The 25,410-nt window shown below is 44.7% G+C and overlaps 1 protein-coding gene across 2 annotated transcripts in view; it reads right to left on the bottom strand.

The window, feature by feature from the left end:
* LOC139341114 (leucine zipper putative tumor suppressor 2 homolog) overlaps positions 1 to 25,410 on the bottom strand; it is a 41,788-nt gene that overhangs the window by 9,817 nt on the left and 6,561 nt on the right. Inside the window, exon 2 of one of the 2 annotated variants that reach the window (XM_070977460.1) lies at positions 12,238 to 12,352. The gene's annotated coding sequence lies outside the window, so the exon portion shown is untranslated. Of the gene's footprint in view, positions 1 to 8,835; positions 9,257 to 12,237; positions 12,353 to 25,410 lie in introns of those variants that run through there. The other variant, XM_070977459.1, reaches the window with a different exon arrangement.

Here is a 25,410-nt window from a genome sequence, read left to right on the forward strand (position 1 = left end):
TGGAGCACAATCTGACCAAATGATTGGCTCAGATTGCAGTTTATTGCCCGATTCGTTTGAAATATGTGTGCTGCAGACTCTTTCACTTTCACAAACAAACAAAAAACACTCAAGTAAAGCACTGTACTGCAAAACAACAGCCTCTATTCTGGCCTCCTCAGTATGATCAATTTGCTCGAAGTTACGTGGTTATTGGACTGTCAAGGATGTGGATAGTCCAGTGCAAAAGAATCTCTTAAGTGATCATTCAGGGTCAATCATGAGTAGGCCAGCTTGAGAAACAAGCTCTGTATTGATGTGTTACAAAAGATACTTGTTATTATGTTCATCAAACTATTTTTGGTAAATTATGGTGATTTTAGGTCCTATCATCCAGCACTGCATGAGAACTGAGCAAAAAAACTTATTGGGTCTGATGAATAACTGGTTAATAATCAGTCAGCAGGGTGGCTCAATTCCTGCCAGCTGACTCCATATTGACTAAACTCCAAGCAGTCTGTGAGTGCGTGACAGAGAGAGTGTGTGTGTGTGTGTGTGTGTGTGTGGGGGGGGGGGGGGGGTCAACGAGAGGAGACAGACTTCATGAGTGCACATGAGTCAAGGAGATAAAGATATGTGTGGTATGTGATAACTTCCCATGCCAGAATAATCACGCCTCGCAACCTCCTTTCACCTTTTATGCAGCTGACCCCACCTCTTCTTCACTCCCAGCCCTGACAAGCACCTCTCAGGCACGGATAATAGAATTAACAACCCTCTGAGACCGTCAACCGTGACCCCACCAGCCATAACCCTGTGACCCCCTGATGAGTGGAGGGGAGCTGGCCTGATTCTATCCTCCCACCCCTGTGACCTTCAAGGGTCTGGTTTTGTTCTGGCTACTCAGGCAACAAATCCCAAAACCTAATTTCCCCCTCTGATGTTGCTCACTGGTTGTTTCTTTAAGTTATTGAAGCCCTCCTCCTCTCCTCCCCTTCTTGGCTGCATTCCTCTGCCAAAGTGAAGATACTTTTACCATCCCTCCCTTCGCCCTCCTCCACCTTCCTCATTACATGCATCCTCCTCTGCTGTCAGCAGCACAAGACAGGTAGAAAGAAAACAGTCATCGTCACTAAAAATAGAAAACATCTCAAGTGCCTCAAATCATTCTGATAGTCTTTCATGAGGCTTTCTCTCAGCGAGGCATTTGATTCGACGTTCAAAAATAAACTGTGTTGCAGCCAGCTATTATGGGGTCAACCTGAGGCCACTTTACACCGCATCCTGACACTCTAAGACTATGAAATGATGCTGAATGGCGCAAAGGCAGCCTCACTGCCTCTGACAGGACATGTAAATACACCAAGTGGTCGTGGGAGTTTACCCTCCACATGCCACCGACTGGCCCAGGATGAGTAAGAGCAGGACTGACAGAAGAAAGAGGTTTCCCAGGTAGCTCTCTAACAAGATCCAGAAGTGGGGTCTGTGACGGGGAAATAATCCCGTTATGATAAGTCTGTTAATAATGCCAGAATTACCCAGGAGAGGAAGCCCATTATTCCGCGGCAGCAGATCACTCGTTGCAATCACACGCAACCTGCGAGCTGTTCCGGAGACTCTGCTGGGCTCAGGACAGAGTAAGAAAAGTGAAAATAAGGCAGGAGGAAAAGAAGCGGGTTCAGAGGCCAGAGCACAAAGGCAGGCTGAGAGGGGGTGAGGGTAGGGGGTTTAGGGAAATTCCAATACTAGGTAGTCCAAAGAGGCCTGAGCTCTTGGGAACACTGGGCACCTATAATCCTGTTTGGTCATTATTTGGGCAGCAGACAGACAGCGAGGCCTGAGCACTTTAAGATCTCCGAGTAGGAAAATCAAAGTTGAAGGCAGACATTATTTCGTATCTAAACCATCTCCACCACTGCTGAGTTTTCTCTCTTTTATCATCATCCTTCCACAAGTCTGCCCCTTTCCGATAATGATAAGAGACGGAGCAAAAATGACACCTACACTGTGGCCTGTTGGCTAAGGCCATACTCGCAGGAGTTTCAGCTGAAGTGACCTGTCACAAACTGAGCTGAAGCATCCTCAGTGCAGGCTGTCCGCCTTTGCAGCAGCAAGAGACGAGATGTTGAGTGGAAGCCTTCTGAAACTTGGATAACTAAGTGTGATGCTAGCGACTGTGCTTATGCTTGGTTTCGGTCCATGAAGACAAACACAAGTGCAATGCTTCCAGTGAGCTGATGGCTTTGCCAACCTGGACAGGAGCAACCCAACAAATCACAACAAACTGATTTACATTTCTCTATTACAGCGTACTCACCAATCATGGTAACTGCAAACCATTCACACTATATAAACCCATGCATTGGTTACAAAACATTATGAATTATTCTGCAAATTACTCTTCATTTTATCTATTGTGTAATAGATAGAATGTCCAAAAATGAGGAATGCTCACCACAAAGTCACTCGCCACTATTGGTGAAAAGTGAGTGAACCTACACATTAAAGCTGCAGTCGACAAAACCAAAACAACGAGCTGAAAGATGCTAAAATGCTCAGAGGAGCTGAGGAGAACTGCATTTGTGGGTTAATCACCTGACACATTTGATCCATTGCTGATATTAAAATATTGATCAGTGCACCTTTAACTGGTAAAGGTGACGTCTTCCTGACAAACTGACTTCTTTTTAGGGTCTTCCACCTCCTTCCTCCACTTTCATCCCTCTTTCCTGTTCTCGGTTATTTTCACCCACATCCCTTTCCTCTCTTCCTCGCTTCCTGGGCTGGATCATTGCTCCACCACTCTCCTGTCACCTTTTCCTTTTCCCTCTCCGCTTCCCTACGACTCCCTGCTCACTGGTCTACGCAGCTAGATTTTCATCTGCTGCCTCTTCGACAGCAACACCACAGCGCGACGAACCGAAGGCGAAGCCATTGTGACGCCAAGGGCAACAGGTGGAAAGCATAAAATTGTCCGATCAGCGCAGGCTCTGTGTGGACGAGGGCAAAAGCATCAGCATGCAAGCAATAATAAGAACATCCATCCATCCATCCATTATCTATACCGCCTATCCCTTTCGGGGTTGCGGGGGGCTGGAGCCTATCCCAGCTACAATGGGCGAGAGGCGGGGTACACCCTGAACCGGTCGCCAGCCGATTGCAGGGCCACATACAGAGACAAACAACCATTCACACTCACACTCACACCTACGGACAATTTTTAGAGTCATCAATTAACCTAATGAGCATGTTTTTGGTCTGTGGGAGGAAGCCGGAGTACCCGGAGAGAACCCACGCATGCACGGGAAGAACATGCAAACTTCACACAGAAAGGCCCCGCCTGACCCGGGGATCGAACCGGCAACCTTCTTGCTGTGAGGCACGCGCACTACCTGCTGCGCCACCGTGCAGCCCATAATAAGAACAATTCATAAAAAAAAAAAAAAAAAAAAAAAAAAAAAAAAAAAGTTAGGTGAGTTAGGTTTCTTTCATGGGTGGTCACTGATCACAAAACAGTAGTCAGTAGTACCCGAACACTTCTAGTTTTCAAAATAAATCAGGACATTGAAGGAGCGTGGCATGAGTTGAGAGCTTGTTCAGACCAGCAGAAATATTCCACTTTGGTATACAGAGCTTGGGTGGCCTTGATTAATCCTGAGACGAGTGATCCCAGTAGATGACGGGTGTGAGAAAGACAGACAGACAGACAGACAGACAGACAGACAGACAGACAGACAGACAGACAGACAGACAGACAGACAGACAGACAGACAGACAGACAGACAGACAGGGAGAAACTGAGGTAGAGAGTAAATCAACAGGCTAGGTGAGTCACAATAATCCTCGACGGCTCCTAACAAAAGAAAATCCGCAAGTACAGGCAAGGCAGCAGCACACTGACACACACAATACCTCACACACACCTAATCTACTCTCCCATTTATTTGTCACGCATCTACTCACTGAAACTCCACAATAAAAGTTCAAACAGGCGAGAGAATGGTATTGGAATGAAGTCAGCCGACTCCACTGTAAAATGAGAGAAGTCTTTTAAGGTTCTGCCAGAAGACCTGAGGTTATAATATGCCTCCATTCCAACACAATGACTGTCTGTCTGAGCGGTCGCTCACTGTCACCTACCCCCACATGACTTGGCTTTTAAGTCTCGCAGTGTGATTGAGATTGCTGAATGCATGCAAACCTCCTCAGTGCTCATTAACCCATCGCCTCAGTGCCAAGTCTCTTTTCGCTCAAAGCATTGAGATATTGTCCTCTTTGGCAAAGTAACATGGTTGACATTGTGGCCGGACAAAAGTTGTGAGTTCTTGCGTCCAGGCTGCTGCAGAGCTCTGACTTTATTAACAGGTTTTCTGTGGTTGCACAAAAGGAGAAATAAGGTTTCTAAAAAGTGAGTCTGTGCAGGAGTAATTGGCAACAGGTCCTCCCACAGTCCAGCTTTTTTTCTTCTCCTTTACAACCAACTTGTTGCTGTTGCAGACTTCAGCTTCTCCCTCTGTTTGGAAGCGTCGCAATGGCAACGGAGGCCCACATTTTTCATGCATGGGGTGAAATGAGATAGAGAGACGGGGGAGTGGGAAAAAGGAAAGGAAGGAAGAAAGAAAGAGCGGGTGAATAGGTGAATGAGTGAGTGAGTTTTGTGTGTGTCTGACAGTCCGACAGTGGACAGGTTGGCTCTTTAGCATCTCAAAGCATCTGGCCTCAATTCAGACGAGAGAGGCTGCTGGAGAGTGGGGTGACGGAGGCCTCGAATTTTTCTCTTTTTCTCCATCACAGACACATATAACTTCAGAGGAACTCCCTGTGGGGGTTGACAGAGAGAGCAGCCAGCAATCTATTGAAACTGAATGACATGAAAGCAGCGACACAGCCCTGTGAAAACACTATGGTCATTTGGGGACACGAACTGTCAATCACATGCTTATTTATGGGTGCAGTGTGCTACTTTTACAATATGTAGTTTATTCATGCGTTGTCTTATTAGCTCCTCCGCGGAGACCGCTGGCTGGCTGAATAAATTGAGGTTGTACAGTGCACATTTTGTGAATAAGACGAAGTATATGGCCGTGTGTGTGTATGTGCGCATGTCAAGCTTCCCTATGCTGTGTGTACTTAATTACTACGTAGCTTGGAAGTACAGCTGTCATCTAAATGCCACTCTTTTGTCTTAAGAACACAGGCTGGGAATCACCTGACATTTTTTGATTTTGATTTCTTTCTTTGCAATAAAATAATGAATCCTGTGTAAGTAAACTGAAAACAGCTACAGCAACCAGTGACCAGGCAACAGTCCAGAAGTCCATAATCTCTAGGTGCTCATCATACTACATTTTAAATGTAAATGCAATTTAAAATAATCAGAAAATACTTGACAGTTTTTGATACTGGACACATTTCAGCTAGCACCAGAAAGTACTGAGTTTTCACACTCAACTCTAAACAGTGCTGGAGCTGAAGAGTGCTTGTTTGCAGTTGGCTGGCATGAGAAGAAACTGAGGTAACAGCATGTGAAAAGGGGGAAGATCCGGCTGACGTTCCCGGTCCCTTCCAAATGTTGGATTTTCCAGGAGATTTTTCCAGCCGCTGACAGTTATCCAGCGGCGGTCAGTGGTCAGACCCGCAGACACTGGAAATACCAAGGATACCAGTGGTAGAGACACAGGGATTAGTCTGGCCAGTGGACTACTGTTTGTCAGGATCGATGACCGCTGCGGCCTTAACTCACTGACTTGGACTTGATACAATAATTTGGGGCACTTACAATTTCTTATCAGTGCAAGAGCAGGTCAATTTTTCTTCAGCATGGTGTTTACTGGAGTATATTGTGGAGAAGCCAGGTGCTCAGGCCGTTCTGACTTCTCTTGTCCCAAATGAGAGGAGAAGAGTAAAGTTTTCCCTCCTAAACTTCCCTTCCTTCCCCCCCTGCTGCTTTGGCTGTATGCACAGTGGAGGGCCATTGTTTCAGTTTAGCAGAGGGCAGAGAGCAGAGAGAGGGGGCCTGTTATCTCACACTGAAAGCAACAACACACTGACTGACAATGTGACCCATAATGTGAGGGAGCGAGGAGGGGGCAGTGACAGCAGTCTTCACTGCTTACTACCAGGCTTCAGTGAGGAAAAGTGGGCCACAATATCTGAAATGGCTCAGCCAAGGTGTCACAGCTTTAGTGTGAAATCACTGATCATAGCTGAAGCAGAATACACACACACACACACACACACACACACACACACACACACACACACACACACACACACATAAACACTCAGTGCTGCTAAATACAGCCAAGCAAATGAGTTCCACAGCAGCTGTTACATAAGCAGCGACGCCTCAGTTTAACTGTGCCAGCCTCGATGTATAATTCACTTCCACTCATCTGAGAAAATATCTGACATGGCAAAGAAGCACATGTGCAGACGTACTCAGACATACGGTCCGTGACGCTGTAAACTCGAGAAAGATGGAGGAGGGACGGGGCTGGTGTGGAAAACACTCATTCAGCAAACTGAGCAGAAGCCAGGCCGACTTCTAATCTCTCGCTGTCTCTCGGTTTTCCTGTGTTTCTGTCTCCCTCCTTCACTGTTCCACCATGCCTCTCAACGGGAGGCTTTACATAAATACCTGGCATGACATTTAGCTCCACGGGATCGCTGGAAACTAATGGAGCTAAAATCTGAATCCAGTTTTGAATCCCTTAACAAATCTTTTAGTTTGTTTAGTTCAAAAATATGTCCTGTTTTAAGTTCACTCCTACCTAAAACACAGATTTGAAAGCGTGTGGGACTTCCACCACATATTTTGTCACTGCTCTGTGACATTCACTCCTGACACAGCATTTGCTCCTCGCTGGGGGGCTGCGCTACAGCTGCAGACATAAAAACACCACTGCGGAAATATTAATCCTGCTTAATCATTCAGTAACTATCAGCTCGATAAGTTGCAGATTTTTCTGTATAGATGATACACTTCATGTTAACAGAACAGCTACAGATCAAAGAATCTGACGGGTCACAGGATACGGTATAACACCATCGTTGGGCGGTGCACTTCAAGTTATCAAATGTCACATGGTCTTACTTTAACATGCAGGAGGGTCTCTCATTTGTCATGAGTACCCTCCTACAAATATTGCAGTTTGTTGTGTCACCAGTTTTTTTTTTTTTCCTGCAGATGCCTGTAGTGTCAGAAGGAGGCACAAGAGACAATCTGAGGGAGAATGAGACCGACAGATGAATGTGGAGTTAGAAAAATCCAAGTATTTTACGAGCTTGGAGCTGGAACCGGTCATTGGAACTGAACCCGAAAATGAAGAGGACGAAAAGGAAAAGCAAAGGAGAAAACTTTAACTTGGAGCCACTTTACTGTATTTTAATACTGTAGACATACACACAGGATACATACACAGGAAGCACAGTTGGAAAGGGTTACGTATGTAACCTGCACCATGTGACACACATTTACCTCATTTGTTTTGCTCAGAGGAGATGAGGTAACCCACCTTCTCCCTCTCTGTCCCCTCTCTCACTCCCCTCCACCTCACCCCCGCCGAGTTCAACTTCACGTCAGCGTTTGCGTCTCGACACCTGCCCGTTGACAGCCGCTGTGTTTAAGGGGTGAAACTTCACTCCTCCCATCTCTGCCTAACTGCAGTCGGGGTAATTACAGCCTTCTCTCCAGCGTGCTCTCAAATGAAACCCCAACATGACACAGTCAAACAGACAGCTCCTGCAAAGAGTTGAGTGAATGACTGACTGACTGCTCTGACTGTAAACACATCTGCTGACACATCACTCCTGAAGCCATAACAAGGTTGATGAGAAACTACAATATGTGGCCCGAGGCACACGAGGAGTCTTTTAATTATGAGAAGACTGAGTAGGAACAGCAGCAGCCAGAGTGCTTCGTCATCAGGAGAAACACAAAGGTTCCCTTTGAGTCTTCTGCGTAACAACACGATTTGTACGGGTCACACTCCTGAGATGCATCTTAATTGTCTGCTAGAAATATAGCTTGATCATGATCTTCGATGTGAGTGTGTGTGCAGACAGATTGAATAACACCTTCCTCCTCCTCCTCCTCCTCCTCCTTCAGGCCAACTGTCCAGAGGGTGGGACAGCTTTTCTGAAGGCTGGAATTTCAAATCAATACCCCAACAGTCCGTAAAGAGCAGATTAGCCAGGGTCAGGATTAGAAAACCTGGGCTCACACACTGCCAAAAACTCACCATCCCACCTCAACAAATGCAAGCTACAGAGTCTGTTTGTCCCAGTCTGTGCAGGCCCACAGTCTCCAGGGTCAGAGAGAGCAGCTACAGTCGTAACAACTTTAGAAAACTAACTTAGCTGATGCAAATTAGCTGCCTGTGAATCATCCAGCTGCCTTCAATCTCAAGTTTTATGGGGATTCTTTATCATTATTTGATCATTCAGATCAGATTAGAGGCCCTCACCAACTTTTTGGCCTTCACTGGCATTCCTAAACTAGTTTCCAGTGCTGTTAAAATCAGTGGGTCCGTGTGAATTGGCCTGCCGAGCAACTTTTGTCTAAAACTCCTTCCGTTAAACACCTTCCATTATTGGCATATCCGCAATCGACACCCTCTCAAGTGGCTTCACACTGACTCAAGGCGCTCATGAATACAAAGTTTCCTCGAGCGAATTTGCCTTCATGTAAACGAAGCCAAACTGGGATAAAGAGCAGGGTGAAGAGAGCCTGAGTTCGGAGAATTTAACACACACACACACACACACGCACGCACGCACGCACGCACACACACACGCACACTCACACACACACACAGTTATGCAGAGACACACAAACTCTCACTCCACACTCACCCCTGTGAGAGCCCTGCATCGCTGCCTCCACTTGTCTCTGTCTCTCTTGGAAAAAAAAAAAGAAGCAAAAATCACTCCAGTCTCTGTTTGCTCAGATTCCTCCCGTCTCTCCTTCTTTTTCCTGTCGTCTATCTCTTCTCTTCTACACTCCAGCCTCCTGCCGTTGCCTCTGCGCCGCACCAGGACTTCATATCCCGACACGAGGACTTTCAAATGGAAGCCCCCTTATTTTCCTGTCCTGTCCTCTCCTCCTCCTCTCACTTCACTCCAATGTTCCTCTTCTCAGCTTTCCTTCCCTGCTGTCTGCCTTAGCACCGCCTCCCCCTCCTCCTCCTCATTCCTCCCTCCCCTCTCTCACTTTTGTCTGCCAGCCCCCTGCCTCTAGTTTCCCTCTTTTAACACACACACACTCCTCTCCTCTGCCTCTCTCTCCTCCCCCCTTCTCTTTTTAGCCCGAGCTTCATCATCCCCTCCTCTTTCACACATATTCTCTGCATCGACATAATCCTGCGTCACATTGAACAGTTTTGGAAATGTTACCCACCACTTCTGTTTGGTGGGTGTGTGTGAGGGCAGATTGGCCTGCAGGCATCGGGAGGACCTCTTACCCCAAATTTCAGCATCATTTGGGGTAAGAGGCATTAGGCTAAATAACAGTGCAGTCACACCCAATTATCAAACAACACCAACTACATCAAGAGCTGCAGCCGCTACAGGGAGGGAGGGGGTGGGTCAACTCGCTCAGATGGGGTAAATTACATAACATCTTTCTGCTCATCTTTGCACGCTCCACACGCTCTCTGGTGCACATGAAGGTGATCATGAGGATTCGGCAGGTGAATGAATGAGCGTGAGAGAATGAGAATTGAGTGACGTGTTCGTAGCTGTTTGGGTGAAGGTGAAGTTGAGAGGGTGGGTGGTGCGAAGGAAAGTGTGCGTGCGGTGAGAGAGGCACACTGTACTACACACTACATTAAGATGCAAGCAGAGATTAGCTTCATTGTCATTTAATCTGTTGAGTTTGTCTACCATTTACTCTGATATGGTGGTTCCAGGCTCTTTGGCAAATGGATGGATTTTCATGACATTTTGTAACAATGGTGGCCATACGAGGAATCCTAATGAAGTCTGACGATCCCCTGGCTTTTCCTCTAGCGCCACCACAAGGTTGACATTTGTGGTTTTCAAATTTCAGTTTGTCCAACACTTTTTGCACTTTTTACCTGCAAAACTAATGACATTTCCATCAACCTGAGCTGTACTTCAGGTTTATTGCTAATTAATAAAAGTTTGCATTCTAACACAATAAACTAAGACAGTTAACATGGTGCACATCAGCATTGTGAGCATGTTAGCTGGCTGATCGAATCACAGCTGTGCCTGAGCGCATCCTCACAAAGCCGCTAACGTGGCTGTAGAAGATTATTTGACTATCAGAGATTGTTTAATAATTTTCCATCAACTGACTGATTGTTTCAGCACTGAGCTATTGGTGGCTATCTGTGTGGTACACAACACTAACCACTCTATGTTTACTGCTGTCTGTTTCCATGGAAAACCAGTAGGAGGGCTGAGTAATGCTGGACAAGTGTGTGTGTGTGTGTGTGTGTGTGTGTGTGTGTGTGTGTGTGTGTGTGTGTGTGTGTGTGTGTGTGTGTGTGTTCTCTCTCTTTACTGGATCTTCCCTGTACATCCCTCTAAGTCCCACGGTGGTATAACAAGTGAGAAGAGGCTTCACTTCTGCTCTCTGACTTGGCACTTTACTGCCATTAACACAGTCCACTCTTCAATGCTGAAAATACAACAACAGAAAGCTTTTGAGTCTTGTGTGCGTGTGAAAGAAAAGTTCAAAGTGGTGTATGACACACACAGTGGAGACAGTCCACAACCTCTCCTGTATATTTCACTTTCATTCACAATTCATGATCCTCAATCAGTTTTCAGACCAACAAAGCAAAAATCAGCATGTAAACTGCAAATTAAGTTAAGCATCCATAGAAACATCAAGCTAATTCGATTACAACACACAGTAAGCTAGTTAACGCTGTCTGTAAGGTTGTGCCAAAGGTTGTCTTTTAATCCGTTATCTGTGTCGGATGCGGTGGTGTCGAGATTTCCGACTGTAGTTTAACGGAGCCTGCAAAAGCGAGCAGAAGTTCAAAGACAAAACAAGAATAGGAACAAATGAAATTATACGCAGGCTGTGTAAAGTTATTAGAGCGTCTGCCTGCTGTTAGAGACAATGCTGATGAGAGGAGCGAGACTGAAACAAAAATCTTAAGTTGCAGCTGTTAAAACCAAAGCAAAGAGCTGAAAGATGATAAAATGCTCTGCAGAGCTGAAGGGACCTGCAGAGTCAGGTGATAATTATCATCAAAACAAGTAACCCATTTCACATTACATAATTATTTCATCCATTGTTAATATAAAAATATGGCTTAGTGCAGCTTTACTTGTCAGTAACATGCATCAACCAAAACTAAGGTGCTGAGTAGGACTTAAACTGAGTCTTTTGTGTTCTGAAAGTGACCTTGCCTAAGCAGGCGGTGGGTATCATTGTGGGACAGCTAATGAAGGAAGGGGACAGCTGGGCTGGGACAAGAGGAAAAGACGGAGAGCAGAGGAGGCAGCAGATCTGTAATGGAGACGGTGGAAAGGAGAGAGGAAGACAGCTGCTGCTGTTTTGACCACACATTATTATCACCCCACATATCTTTCAAACTCTGCCCTTCACTGTGAGGCCTTGAGCTGATAGAAATGATAAGAAGCTAATGTCAGGATTCAGTGTCGGATGGCTGCTCGTGGGCCAAAAGCAAAGCAAACTAAAACTTGGTTGTAGCTGTCCAACGCACGCAGACACTACTGAGGTTAAAAGAGGTTACTCTATGTGTTAAGTGTGTAGAGAAAATGTGTTGTAGAAGTAAATAAACACACCCTCTCTGACTCCTTTGGTGACACCTGGCTACCGTATGGAACAACACGGGCTCAGCCACAAATTCCTGACCTCTGACCCTTCATCTCCTCCTCCCCCTCTTCTCCCTCCTCCCCCTGTGTCACACACTCCAACTGCCATCCATCTCCAAACCCAATCCCTAATCGGACACTTCAAAGATGGAGGTCAAGACCCCCATTTCCATAAATGTGTGTTTGTCCATGTGACAAAGTGACCAGAGTGGGTCACTCCAAACTGAGGCCACACCACCGAGTCAGACCAGTGATCAATGTCCCCGAAAGACAGACAACAAGAACAACACTGAAAGGGCGGGAGGGAGACAGAGAGAGAAAGAACAAGAGAGGTAGGAGGAGTGGGGGATGCTTGAGTCAGCACATATTGAAGGTCAGCATCGTCAGAGAAGGGTTTTGTCTGCAGAGGGAGTTTTATTTCTTTGTATGGGTCTTTACCTCAGAGTGTCGCCCAGCGTTCTCCTCCTGGAGGTCTAGGGGAGAGAGGGAAACGGCACAGAGCTCTCATCCCAGGACCTCGCTCCTCTCTCAGCCTCTTCTCCAGCGATGTGGCCTGAGGGAAAACACAGAGCGGTGACGTAAACCTGTTGACTCAAAATAACACTCAACATTTGGATTATATTAACCTTGCAATTACTTTTCTGACCACTTGGGGGCAGTAGCAACAAGCTGTAAATGAGCATTGACATATCACCTTTAAGTTGATATGGAGAAGTTGTTCACCAACAATTGTTTATTTACACATAAAAATGGTTATGAAGCAACATCATCATTTATTTAGAGACGTGTTTCTGCCACCTGACAAATATTAGCCCCATACTCACTCTCTTTTAGCTGTTTTTGGTCTCTACCAACCTCTGAGGGAAAAATCTGGTTCTAGCTGCTCAATGACTGACTGACTCAGGCCCTATTTACACCTGGCATTAACATGCGTCTTGGATGATGTGATCACAAGTGGAGCTCTAAGTACGTCATTTCACACCTGGCATGACAATGCGTCTCCACTTGCTTGAGTGACTTTAACCTGCTGCCCAAACTGAAAACAGCATGCATGTTCGATGTGTACTCCATCCATGAAAATCCCATTTTTGCATGTTGACACTGTGGATGCATGAAAGAGTATGTAATCCACATAGCTAACCCTTATGCAGAGGACACGAGTAGGTGGCCCAGGACACATTCGCCTACACAATGGCAACAGAAGGTGGCCCAGACCACCTCTGAACGTGGTCTGAGCGATCGGATCTCAATGAATGTGTCTTGGGTGCATTCACATCTGTACTCACAGCTGCCTACGTATGACATCACCCATGCATGTTAATGCCAGGTGTACACAGGGTCTTGTTTTGAGCCTGAGGAGTTAGCTACTCTACCCCCAGGCTAACACTCAATTAACAGCCATGTTTCCATGGTCACAATCAGTGACACAGAAGGGAAAGAGGTTTGAGAGACCACAGTCACCCAATAACCACACTATTGAAACTATATGAATTCCCCCAGAAGGCAAAACATTTTCTAATGTAGTGAAGGGAGCTGAGTGGTCTGATGCAGTTGCTCCATCAGCCACGTTTTAAGTCTAAGCCTGAACTTACCCAGAATTCATAGCACATTGGTTCTACTGAAGACAGTAAAGACCTAACAACAACAATAATAACAAAGTTTATTTATACAGCAATTTTCCAAACAAAGCTACAAAGCGTTTTACATCACTTGGACGTCTCTGTCCAACTGATAAATTTAGAAGTCTATCTGAAGTGTGACTATTAGTTAGATCTGAGCCAATTTAAGTAATTTAAGTCTGTCTTTGAGAACTTGGCCCCTGAACAAGAATCCACATGCAACTGAAAAATACAATCAAAAATACCAAGCATCAAATGATGTCCTGTTCTGACATTATTCGATACAAACTCTGACTTCACATAGAAAACATGTGTAAATGTGAGATTGCGTGTTCCTCCTGCTTCTAGATTAGCTTGAATTGCGTCTTCCTGGTTTTATGGGCTGCAGAAGAGACAAAATAAAGCAAAACAAATGTCTGAGCGGACTTCAGATGAGTGAAAAAAGCTGTGAATTCCTGCGTGTTTGCTCCTCATATCCTCATTTCTATTGATATTCCTTTCCTTTCTTGTATGTAAATATCTTGTGTAGGATCGCAGTTAAGACTAAAGTGACAATGTATTTATTCCAAAAACCTTGTGAAGCTTGATTTAATCATTTCATCACCCGCCGGTTTCCAATAAAAGAAACTATGAGCTCCTCTGTTAGTGCGCTGAAAGGTTTTAACTTCTTTTCCCATTAATGATACATCACCCTCCCTTTTTCATTAATGCATTTTTATCATCTGATCGCACACCTATTTTCCCTTAGCCTCCCCCCATCACCTCTCCTCTCTCCATACAAGCAGCCGATGAGGTAATCAGTCAGCTTGTTACAGTCTGATAAGTGATACGATACGACTATTGATTTTGGCCCTCGTGGCCCAGTGCAGGGGTCAGTCCTGCCGTATCGCCCGGCTGCCAGGCCGAGCCTCAGAGCTGCTTTCAGGAACCACAAACAGATGCTGACTGAGCTCTTTCACGACTATTGTCACAGTCAGACGAGCTGTAGAAACACAGACAGTCATGCTGACAGATTTTCCTTCATAGAAATGGTATTGTCAAGGCAAACTGTGTCAGCTGGAGTTTGATGTGTTTTGGCAGCACAAAAAAAATCTATAACTTTGATCAACTACAGATGAAATCATCATATGGCTCCCACATAAACTGAGGATTTCAGTATGTCTGAATTTTAATGACACCACTCCAGATATAAAGTAGAGAAACGTCAAAGCGCATTGTTTTTCCCATCTACCAAACAACGGAAGCTCAACCTTGTCCATACAGATGCTACAAAAATGCTAATTCTGTTTGGAAAACAAGACATAAAGCATAACCTTTTGAACAAAATCAATATACTCCATTTCATTCTGACAAATGATCACACAAAACATGATTATCGATTAACCTCTAGGCTTCCTTATAGCTCTGACGTAGCTGCCGCCCTCAAATTGCATCAATATGGAACAAACGTGTGTTGGCCTGTGTCTGTCAACAGGGAATCTCAAAAACTTCTGAATGGATTTCCATGAAATCTGGAGGTCAGTGAGGCCGTGGGCCGAGGCTCAACTGATTGAAGTGGCAATCAGGATCTGGGACTTCTGCCATTAGATGATTATTGTGTTCTGGTCATTTGAGGCCTGATTTGATGGCAATGTGCCTTGTAGAGAGACACACGCTGATCGTATGAAGCTGAGTGTGGGGTAAAGACATCACTCTGTCCTAACAAGGAGTCCCCCCAGGAGGGCAGATGGTCAGGGTCTTCCCTGAGGGTCACAGAGTGGGATTGGGGGTGGAAATGGTGAGATAACAGGGTGAGGGTTAAGTTTATTGAGATGCCCCCACTCCCCTTGAAAGGTCAGGGGATCACCAGTAGGATTCATCCTCTGGGAGGCATGAATGTCTGTACAAAGATATTTCAGTCTGGACCAAACCACTGCCATCCCTACAGCCATGCCGCCAGCGTGTCTAATAATCAAGGAAAGATTTATACAAACACACACGCACACATACGTATATGCACACATAAATACATAGATCAGCCCCGAGCCTGATTATGGCCGGCTTTACATCTTTTCATTTTCATAAAATCCACTTCAGGGCCAAAAGACATGACCTGTGACGCTGCAATGATCTCTGTAGGGCTTGGAGTTCACTTACACACGTGCACGCACACACACAAACGCACACTATCTCTAATCAGGAGATGACATCTCACTCTGCATGATGGGCTGATGTGAACCCGTGGGTGCAGATTAGATAGAGATTTTTAATCCTTTAGATCACTGGTGGATAGATTACATCGCTACAGCAGCATATGTCCTCACTGCAGGGACCACACTTTAAGTGAGTACAATGACACGATGATTTAGGGTCGCACTCCCACAGGATGCTGCAGTATTAACTTCAGCTCAGGGTGTTATTAAGGTTATGCAGTCCGTGTGCCTCAGGTTCACTTTGTTAATCACAGTGCTTCTATCATTATAGTTATTGGGTTACTCCAGGTCTCTGCTGTGTATCAGTGCTGTACTGATCGGGGAGGAGCGAAGGAGGGTGAAGGGGAAAGTAGCTAGCGTCACACAAAAGGCGTGGCTAAATCTGTGCCAAGGTGACTCTTGCAGAGTGAAACAAGGGAAAGAAATGTTGAGCTCAGGCCTGAAAGAATGACACACATTAACACACAAATTAGACATACAGTATACAGGGATGGGTGATGGAACCAGACTCATGTAATGTACAGTATGCAGTGAAGACTTTCAAGGGATTAATAAAATGGTATTAAGTGTGTTTTTGGTGAAGTGGAAGTTATGTCTATATTAACATGTATGATTCCAGTGAATAATGTCCAGTGAGAAACATGCGTTGTGACCAAACATGTTTTGTGAGGTCACAGTGACTTTGACCTTTGGCCTTTAAAATACATCAAAATACATGATCAGTCTATTTTGTGTTGACTGGCTAATTGATTAATCAACTAATTGCTTTAGCTTAAAAAATAATCAGAGAGGAATATTTGTTTTGGGCTAATCTAGTGTGCATACCACATAAATCACATGACTTCATCACTTTGGTGCCATAATTCTGTTGATGCAATACTGACAGAAAGCAAACCTCAGTGACTTCCAACATTACTCATAATAATCAATTATAGAACTGAAACAATTAGTTGATTAATTAATAGAGAGAAAATTACACTTTCAGTCATTTTTCAAGCAGAAATGCCCCAAATTGCAGCTTATTAAATCACACTATTTTCATGTTTTACAAACCAAACCATTAAACAATTGCCAAGAAAATAATCACCAGTGAGCAGATAATGAAAACAATCAATAGCTGAAGCCCTCGACTGATAAAACCTGAGATATTTAAGTGACAGCCACCTCTGTATTGACTGACAGTGTATATTGTTATATTACTCAGTAGACATATCTGTTCAGTAATGGAGCTGAGAAGTCAACAGTGCATTTTCTACACCAGAATAGAATCAATGGGAATAGTAAAACACTTCCCAGGAATAGAGCAGTCAGGTAATGCAATTTCTGTGTATCTCTCTCTCTCCATTTTGGCTGTCATTAAGCGAACGCTCACATTGTACTCTGTGCCCGGCACTTTGCTGGCTGCCGCTGTCGTTTTTCCAAGAAAGTGGAAAGCTGCTTTGTTGCCATAATATGCCCTGTGTGATGCTTGGCCCACTTTCCAGCCTGCTTTCATTGTGTAAGCACACATACATAAAACATGATTTGCTGCTTCAATTTCTGACTTTTATTCAGCAGGGATTTGGTGGCAGACAACATCAGAGCCATGAAAAGCAGAGCAGAGCAGCGGCGAAATGCAACTCTCCCTCTGATCCCCCGAGCGAGGGAGGGAAAGACGGATAGAGAGAGAGAGAGAGAGTTGGCCACGTTACAGAGAACATGGTTTAATCACTGACCTCTAGACTTACAACCGAAGACAAATGGCCGTGATTAATGAAGGCCATTCATCTTATAGGTTAAGAAAAAAACAAAAAACAATGGGGACTGCATTTGCCCAGCTGCTCTGATAGATCTATCTGCTGTATATATTAAACTCCAGTCCTGTCGGTTTGATCTTGCTTCAGATCAAGGAGCTCAGGTCATGCTCGGTGCAGATCCACTGCTGTTCACTAGAGGGCAGCCTGTCTGAGTCTGGCAACTGTCAGGATGGCTGTGCTAATTAACACTTCTTTTCCTCTGATATTCAAGGAAGTACAAATAATAATAGAGGAAATAACTGATTTTAATACCTCCAGTACAAATCTGGACCCTTTCCTTTATCTTTATCCAGCAATGTTTTATCCAAGAAAAGTGTAAACTGAGACCTGAAGACAGTGTAAAAGTACCTACAGTATACAACAATATCAAAGCACAGAAGTATTACAAGGGTCACAATCATGTCGTTTCATGAGATGATTAATGAGGGTTTGAATGAGGTAAAATCTATGTTCTGCTATACACATCTGTGTATTACAGTTTGGACTTTTCTTTAATTTTTGCTTTTATTGTGACATGTTGGATATTTCTATCACCTTGGGCCTTGAGCAGTTATTTAAATTAGGGCTGAACTATGTGCAAAAAAGAAAAAAAAAATCATATTGTGATTATTTTGGCTGATATAGGAGTCACAATTTTAGTGAGAAAGGTAATTTTTGCATTTTATTTTCACTGAAAAAAACATAAAACTGATGATATTGTGATTTTTGCTGGCGTCTGTACCAAACAAGCATGGTCCTTTAAGTCTTTGCTTGTAGGGGAGTAGAATTAGCATAAAACGGAAATACTCCAAATACTTCCAAACTGCATTTATCAATACAGTATTAAATGCGTATACACCACCGCCAGAGGAGAATGACCTCATCATGTACAGTACTCAATCCTCCCTGAAGTGAAGCGACTAATCGATACACTCCTCTCTCTCTGCTCTGAAATGTTCCTCTGAGATATCAGATCTTAAGTCGTCCTTCTTGGTGGCCAGATTAGATGAGATGACATGAGAAGGGGGGAGCAGGAGCAGGAGCAGGAGCAGCAGCAGCAGCAGCAGCAGCAGCGGTGGGTCAAATCTATCTCTGTCACCAATCTTAAGAGCAGCAGCTGATGCTCATCCACAGCTGCACACAATCAACCTCCGCTAGAAAATTTCTTAGAGAAAAAAAAAAGGATGATCTTGCATGTTCACAGACAGCTGATGACTAATGAGCCTCTTCTGTGGGCAGGAGGAGCAAAAGTAGAGGAAATAAAGAGAACAGGGGGAAATTAACAAAGGAGAGAAAAAGGCCGTAGGAAAGTTTTCATTTGCCTTTTCAGTGCTTCAAATGCGACCAGAGCCAAAAGCTTTGTCTTGGCTTTGGTCTGTCTGTAGCTCTTTCAGCCTGCTGCTGCTGTAGTTTGTCTGTCTGGAGGATGTGAATCATCTTTCATTCACACACTTTGTCTCCTCTTATATTATTCTCCCAGTCTTCCATTATTTCACATACATTTTTGTGCACGCGTTCTGTTTTTCTCAGCTTTAACAAGTGGGAACACAGTGTGCATGGGAAAGCTGCCGCAGGACGAGGGGGTTGGGGGGCCGCCAGATGAGAGATCTGCACATATTTCACAGAAACACAGTGAGGCACCTGTCAGCATCTGGCTGCACTCGAACTGTGCATTGTACTTAAACCTGGAGAAAGCTGAAATGAGACAAAGAACACGAGAGCCGCTGCTGTCACGCTTCACGCTGGCTGCAGAAAATTGAAAGATTTTTGTCTCCATTGTGTTTCACCATCCATGAATACCGCAGGATGGTTTGTGCTGTCGCAAGAAAGGAAACCACTCTGAGGGTGCGAAGTGCTTCACAGACCAGTGGTGGAAGAAGTGCTCAGACTGTTTATGATGCAAAAGCACTCCATTACAAGAAAAAGTCCTGCCTTTAATATCCCACTTATGCAAAAGTACAGAGGCATCATCAGCAAAATCTACTTAATATCAAAATAAAAGTACTTATTCAGCAGGAGGACTGTTTAGTGTCATACTCTTATATATTATATCATTATCAGTGTGACATTAACGTATGTAGCTGGTCAAGGTGGAGCTAGTTTTAACTACTCTCTATCAGCACAGGTAGTTCAGTCCAGTGGTTCCCAACCTGGACGTCGGGCCCCTCCAGAGGCTCACAAGATAAATCTGAGGGGTCGTGAGATGATTGATGAAGGTTGAAAAGAGAAAAAAGTACATCTACACAAATATGTATTCATGTTTCTGTAATCTTGGCTGTTTTGTGACATGTTAGATAATTTGACCTCTCGAAAAGTTATTTAAATGAAACCATCTGAGAAGTTTGGAGGAAAAAGCGCCTCTCTGGTGGGACTGAAAACAACACAGAGACATCTGAAATGTGAGGAGAGACTCTACGCATGATATTTTTTTGATAAGGGGTCACAAGACAAAAATACTAAAAAGTCAATGTAGTGTATTTTATAAACTCATTACATTTTATTCATTTAATGTTTATCAGAGTATAGCTGCCAGGTAAATGTGGTGCAGTAAGTAGAAGTAGAAGTGTAAAGTAGCTTAAAATGGAAGCATTCAAGTTAAATACAAGGACTTCAAACTTGTACTTAAGACCAGCACTTAAGTAAATGTACTTGATTACTTTCCACCACTGCCACAGACGTGTCACAGCAGAGATGAGACAAAAAAGAGCACAAGAAGCGCTGATATTTGTCTCAAGCCTGGAAATGATTTCCCCATTCTGCCCCTATGTGCCACGTGTTGGGAGTGAATGCATGTCGTCCCTCTGCAGACGCCTCCACACATGCACGCTGTAAATGCTTGCGCTTATGCGTGTGTGTCTGTACATGTGTGTCCTCTGCCACAGTAAGTGTGTTATTGGAGCAGGGTGAGCCAGGAGCAGCAACAGCAGAAACAAACGAGGTCCTGTGCAACCCAGAGACTGTTCCATGAATCATCGAGGAACTTATACAGTAGCTGGCCAGTCCTCGCACCCTTCAGCTCACAGTTAATAACCTCCCATGCAATGCTTCTCACAGTGGGCTGATTAAAAAAAACAAAATCCATCTGGCTTTTGGCATATTCCACCCCAAAAACACAAATACATATAAGCGGACTGTGAAAATGTGTTGCTGACAACATAAAAAATAAAGCAATTTTTGTGTAGCAGAGCCAAATCTGGGACCCAAGAAGCATGAAAATAAATCAAAATCACCCTGAGCCAGCACTGCTACACAAAATACTTAATAAACTAAAAAAGGTTATTTGGAGAAACACTGAACACCTCCTGCATTTACTGTCTAAAACAAGAGCCATTTCTTCTGCCTGTGACTCAGTTAGATCATGGCTGTCTTTGTGTGTGTGTGTGTGTGTGTGTGTGTGTGTGTGTGTGTGTGTGTGTATGTGTGTATTTGCCCGCAGCAGATACAATAACCAAGTGCACTGATGTCATCCAAGTCAGCCAGAAGGGAAGCCCACAGTTAGATGGAGTTCAGGGAACACGTTTCTCTCTGAAACACACGCACTCACCTGCACGTGTGCTTGTAGCTGTGTGTATGTGAGAGACGGGGAAGAAAAAGGAGAACACAGATATGCAAATGTGATGCAAGAACAACAAAAAATAAGAACTTGAGGGACACGGGAGACGGTGCACAGTTAATTTATTCTCGAGATTAAGAAGTAAAATCAGGTGGAGGATGTGCTTTGCCGTGCGGTCTCCGTGTTTGATTCTGCTTTAAATTGAACACATCGCTCTCTGAAGTGCGCCATTTGCCTCAAAAGACAAAATCTTTTCATCCACTGAGCCGAGCGGCATGCAATTTCACCCACGTTTCACGGCATATTTATGTCAGACACCGTCTGACTGTTAATTCCAGCACCTCAACACCTCGCACACACACAAACACACACAAACACACACACACAACGTCAGATCCGTCAGTGTGTAATTCTCTTTTACTCGTACTTCAGTGGCAAAGGTCAGCGTGGCCATGCTTTCGTGAGAGCCTGTATTTACACCCTCAGGTATATATAGTATATGTGTGTTTGTGTGTGTATAGAGCTAATGGAGACTGACATCAAGACTGACATGGATGCTGAGCTGTGCTGCGCTGGGCCAGGCGGTCTAACCCAACAGCAGGGATAAACTATAAATAGACTCATCCACCCCCTACACTCCCCCTTTTTTCTCCCGTTTCCTCTTTTCCTTTTGCTTTATCTGCAGACTTTTTACTACATTTGCTCTCTTTCAGATTTTGCTTTCTATATCCTTCACCGAATCCAGACACCCCCTTCCTAATTTTTGCCCCCTCACCTTTATTATCTCCCCTCCTCATGGTCTCTCTGAATCACCTATTTTCAGTCTTCGTCTTCTAAGATGGGTAAGAAACAAAGATATCCAAAAAACTGGAATAACAAATAGGCCAACACCAATCCTGTGATCTCAGAGGAGGGGGAGAGCTTGAGAGATGGGGGAAAAGGAGGGAGATGGGCTAGTTAAGGGGGGAGATGGGGGAGTTGGAGTTATGTAAGCGAGGCTAATCCCCTCCCAACCCTGCATCATAAATGAGATAGGATGACACTGGCCTCATTTCATCCGTTCATCTCCACATCCGCCGCCGCTACCCCTCCAAACCACTCCGCCTTCAGTGTAATCTATCTGATCTTTGACAGCAGACTGGAGATACGTACGTTTTAAACTCTGCAGGCCTGCAAATCTGGGTCTGCTGACAATGAGCAGACGTTTGAGATGCATCCCTTCCTCCCACTTTACTTTACTCTCATATCAACACCAACATCTGATTTTAGAAAGCTCTGTTATGTAACACAAACCAACCACGACAGCGAAGAAAGGAATGGGACAAAGTCCTGTTCAGCAAACTCGACAACAACTCTAAATATTCCAGATCCTTTCTAGGATCAGATTCCAGACATTCATGTTCTAAAAATGGAGCTTGGGACATTTCTTCAAACTTTGAAACTAGACAAGGCTTAGCTCCCTCATGACATGACCCTCACCAGCCACCACCCCTCCAGCCCCTCTCCTCTCAACTCTAACCCGACAGTCTGACCTCTCCTTGACCCGGTCCCCTCTCGCACGGCCCCCAGACACACTAATCTGCAGAGGTATGTTTTGCTCCAAAGGGTCGACAAGGCCAGAACCATCTCAAAGGAAACATAAGATATCACATTGCACGTAAATGTCCACAGTTTAAAATGATCTTCTGCACCATCTTCTGCAGCATATCTAGTGCTAATTAACAAATGTTAGCATGCTAACACGCTAAATTAAGATGGTGAACATGGTAAACATTATACCTGCATGACATAAGCAAGGTAGCATTAGTAAATGTAGACATCTGAGAGAGAATGAAAAGCAGTGTTTTGCTGCCCTCTCTGGTCGAATAGAATACAATATATGACAGTGCCCTCATTGTTTTTGCAAATTGTGTAAAGAAATTCGCTGTGCATCTCCTAAAATGGCTAATTTGACAATTTGTACCAAATGCTATTGCAATGAATGTGATATGATTATATGATGACTGTGAGTGCTGTAGTGTGGAATGCTGTGATGATGTTGGAGGGGTGGAGTTCAGTTCAATGATGGCTCTGGGGTACAAGCTGTTTTTGAGCCTGGAAGTGCGGGTCCTTAAAGTCCTGTAGCACCTTCCAGATGACAGCAGAGAGGAGAGATGATATGGGTGAGCCGCATCCTTCAGAACGCTGCCGGCTCTGTGGAGACAGCGTGAGCTGAAGATGTCTCCAAGTGCGCGCAGGGGAAGTCCAATTACTTTCTGGGGTGTTTCTTATGACTCTCTGGAGTGCTCTGCTGTCTGCTGCTGAACAGTTGGCATACCATACTGCAATACAGTATTCCAGTACACTCTCTGTAGAGCTGTGGCAGAAGGTCACGAGCAGCTTCACGGTCAGGCTGATGTCCTTAGAAAGTAGAGTGGCTGCTGAGCTTTTCGTTGTTTTTTACCAGAGCAGTGTAGCTGACTGTCCATGTAAGGTCCTCTCAAAAACTGTATAAACTATAGACACTGTCTCTGTGACATCACCTGAAGAACCTGAAGCTCAGTGACAATGACTCTTGTCCAAAAATGGGCAAAGAGGTGGAGCGTGGGTGGAGCTGAGAAGGCCAAATCTGGCTTCTGAAACCGAACAGCTAACGGTCACTCAATACAGCCATGCCCATAATTATTTATGACTTGAAGCCTTAATTTATTAAATTAGTGAGTTATAGAAATATTCGCCCCCTGTACAGTTGTCATGAACGAGGAAATTAGCGATAGAGACCAACCTGGCTGTGAACATGTTTATTTCTGCTGTAAAGTTTGCTATTTTAAAATGGGGGTCTATGGGGATGACTCGCTTTTGGAGCCAGCCTCAAGTGGCCACTGGAGGAACTGCAGTTTTTGGCAGTTTTTGAGGTTGCTGCCTCTGTGATGTGGGTTCCTAGAAACTTGAAGCTGGAAACCTTCACTTCTACTCCTGTGATGCTCAGAGGAGAAAGGTCCTTGAAGTGTCTCCTAAAGTCTATGATGAATTCCTTGGATTTTTTTTTTATGCTCAGTGATAGATTGTTTTCTGTACAGCATCCTGCCAGTTCGCACACACGTAGGCTGTCTGGTCCCCATTTATCAGTCCCACCAGTGTTACGTCATCTGCAAATTTGATGACTGTGTTTGAGGGCTGTGTGGGGATGTAGTCATATGTATACAGGGAATAGAGGAGGGGACTCTATACTGTCTGTGGGCGATTAGATACCTAATCCTCAATCTACATGCACAGTGATGTTAAGACTCAGGATTCCCAACCGGAGACACCAAACTTTTATTTAATGCATCAGAATGGATTATTACTGATCTTTAGGGCATTATTAAATAGTTTAGTAAGCCCCTCCACCTCTCCAATCCGCCAATCTGCTCAGACGGGACGCTCTACTAAACTTTGACCTACTTCTGTCTACCCTCGGTCTGCGCTGTCAGGGGCAGGGGCAAGTGGAGGGGGGGGGGCACCAAGACCCCAAACACCAAACATAGTGAGCTTCACGCTGATCCGGCCTGTTAATAATATGAATATCAAAGCCTTATTTGGACAATACATCTTTTCAATGTCAAATGGCAGAGGGATGCTGAGAGAGGCTTGATGACGCGTGCATGAGAAAGAATCACACTGGACTCATTGTTTTGCACATTTAAAATTCAGCTGGACACACACACACACACACACACACACACACACACACACACACACACACACACACACACACACACACACACACACACACACACACACACACACACACACACACACACACACACACACACACACTCTGTATATCTCATGCTGAGGACTTGATTTCACTTTTCTGCTGATGAGCCACAAGACAAACCCCGTCCTTCATCTTTTTTATCCGTACTGTGTCTCTCATTTCCAAGAAATCTCACTCAGCAGATGGACACAATCCTCCATAACCAATTCTCTGCAGGATAATGCAGAGCAGACAAAGACACGGAGACACACAGCACCTACAAGATTCAGCTCTGTCAGTCTGAGCCCCCTGAAACTGAGCTGAAACCAGTGACAGCATCACTTCATAAACTGCAACTATGTTTAAAATCTGCCAAATGTTTCATAAGTGCAGGCCAGCTTCCAGGCCAGCTGAGGCCTGGCGATCCATGTGCAACGGGACCGCTGGGGGATGAGGGCTGGCTCGGGTGAGAGGGTGGTGGGAGTTATGTTACCAAGACCACGGCTGGGACAGCATCCCAGAGGTTCCTGGAAGAATTCTGGGAACATCGGGGCCCAACATGTGAGTATGAGAAAGAAAGAGATGGAGGCATGGACGCTGAGGGGAAACATCTGTCAGCAATTAAAAAGGAGGGATCAATTCCATAGTTTCACCACTGAGAGTACGGTATGCAGAGATACGCTGGGGTCATGATGTAAACACTCTCATGGTTAAAACTTCCCAGCCCCCCGTCTTCCTCTCCTCTCTGCTTCCA

Source organism: Chaetodon trifascialis, chromosome 13 (assembly GCF_039877785.1).
Source record: "Chaetodon trifascialis isolate fChaTrf1 chromosome 13, fChaTrf1.hap1, whole genome shotgun sequence".
Classification (NCBI taxonomy): Eukaryota; Metazoa; Chordata; class Actinopteri; order Chaetodontiformes; family Chaetodontidae; genus Chaetodon; species Chaetodon trifascialis.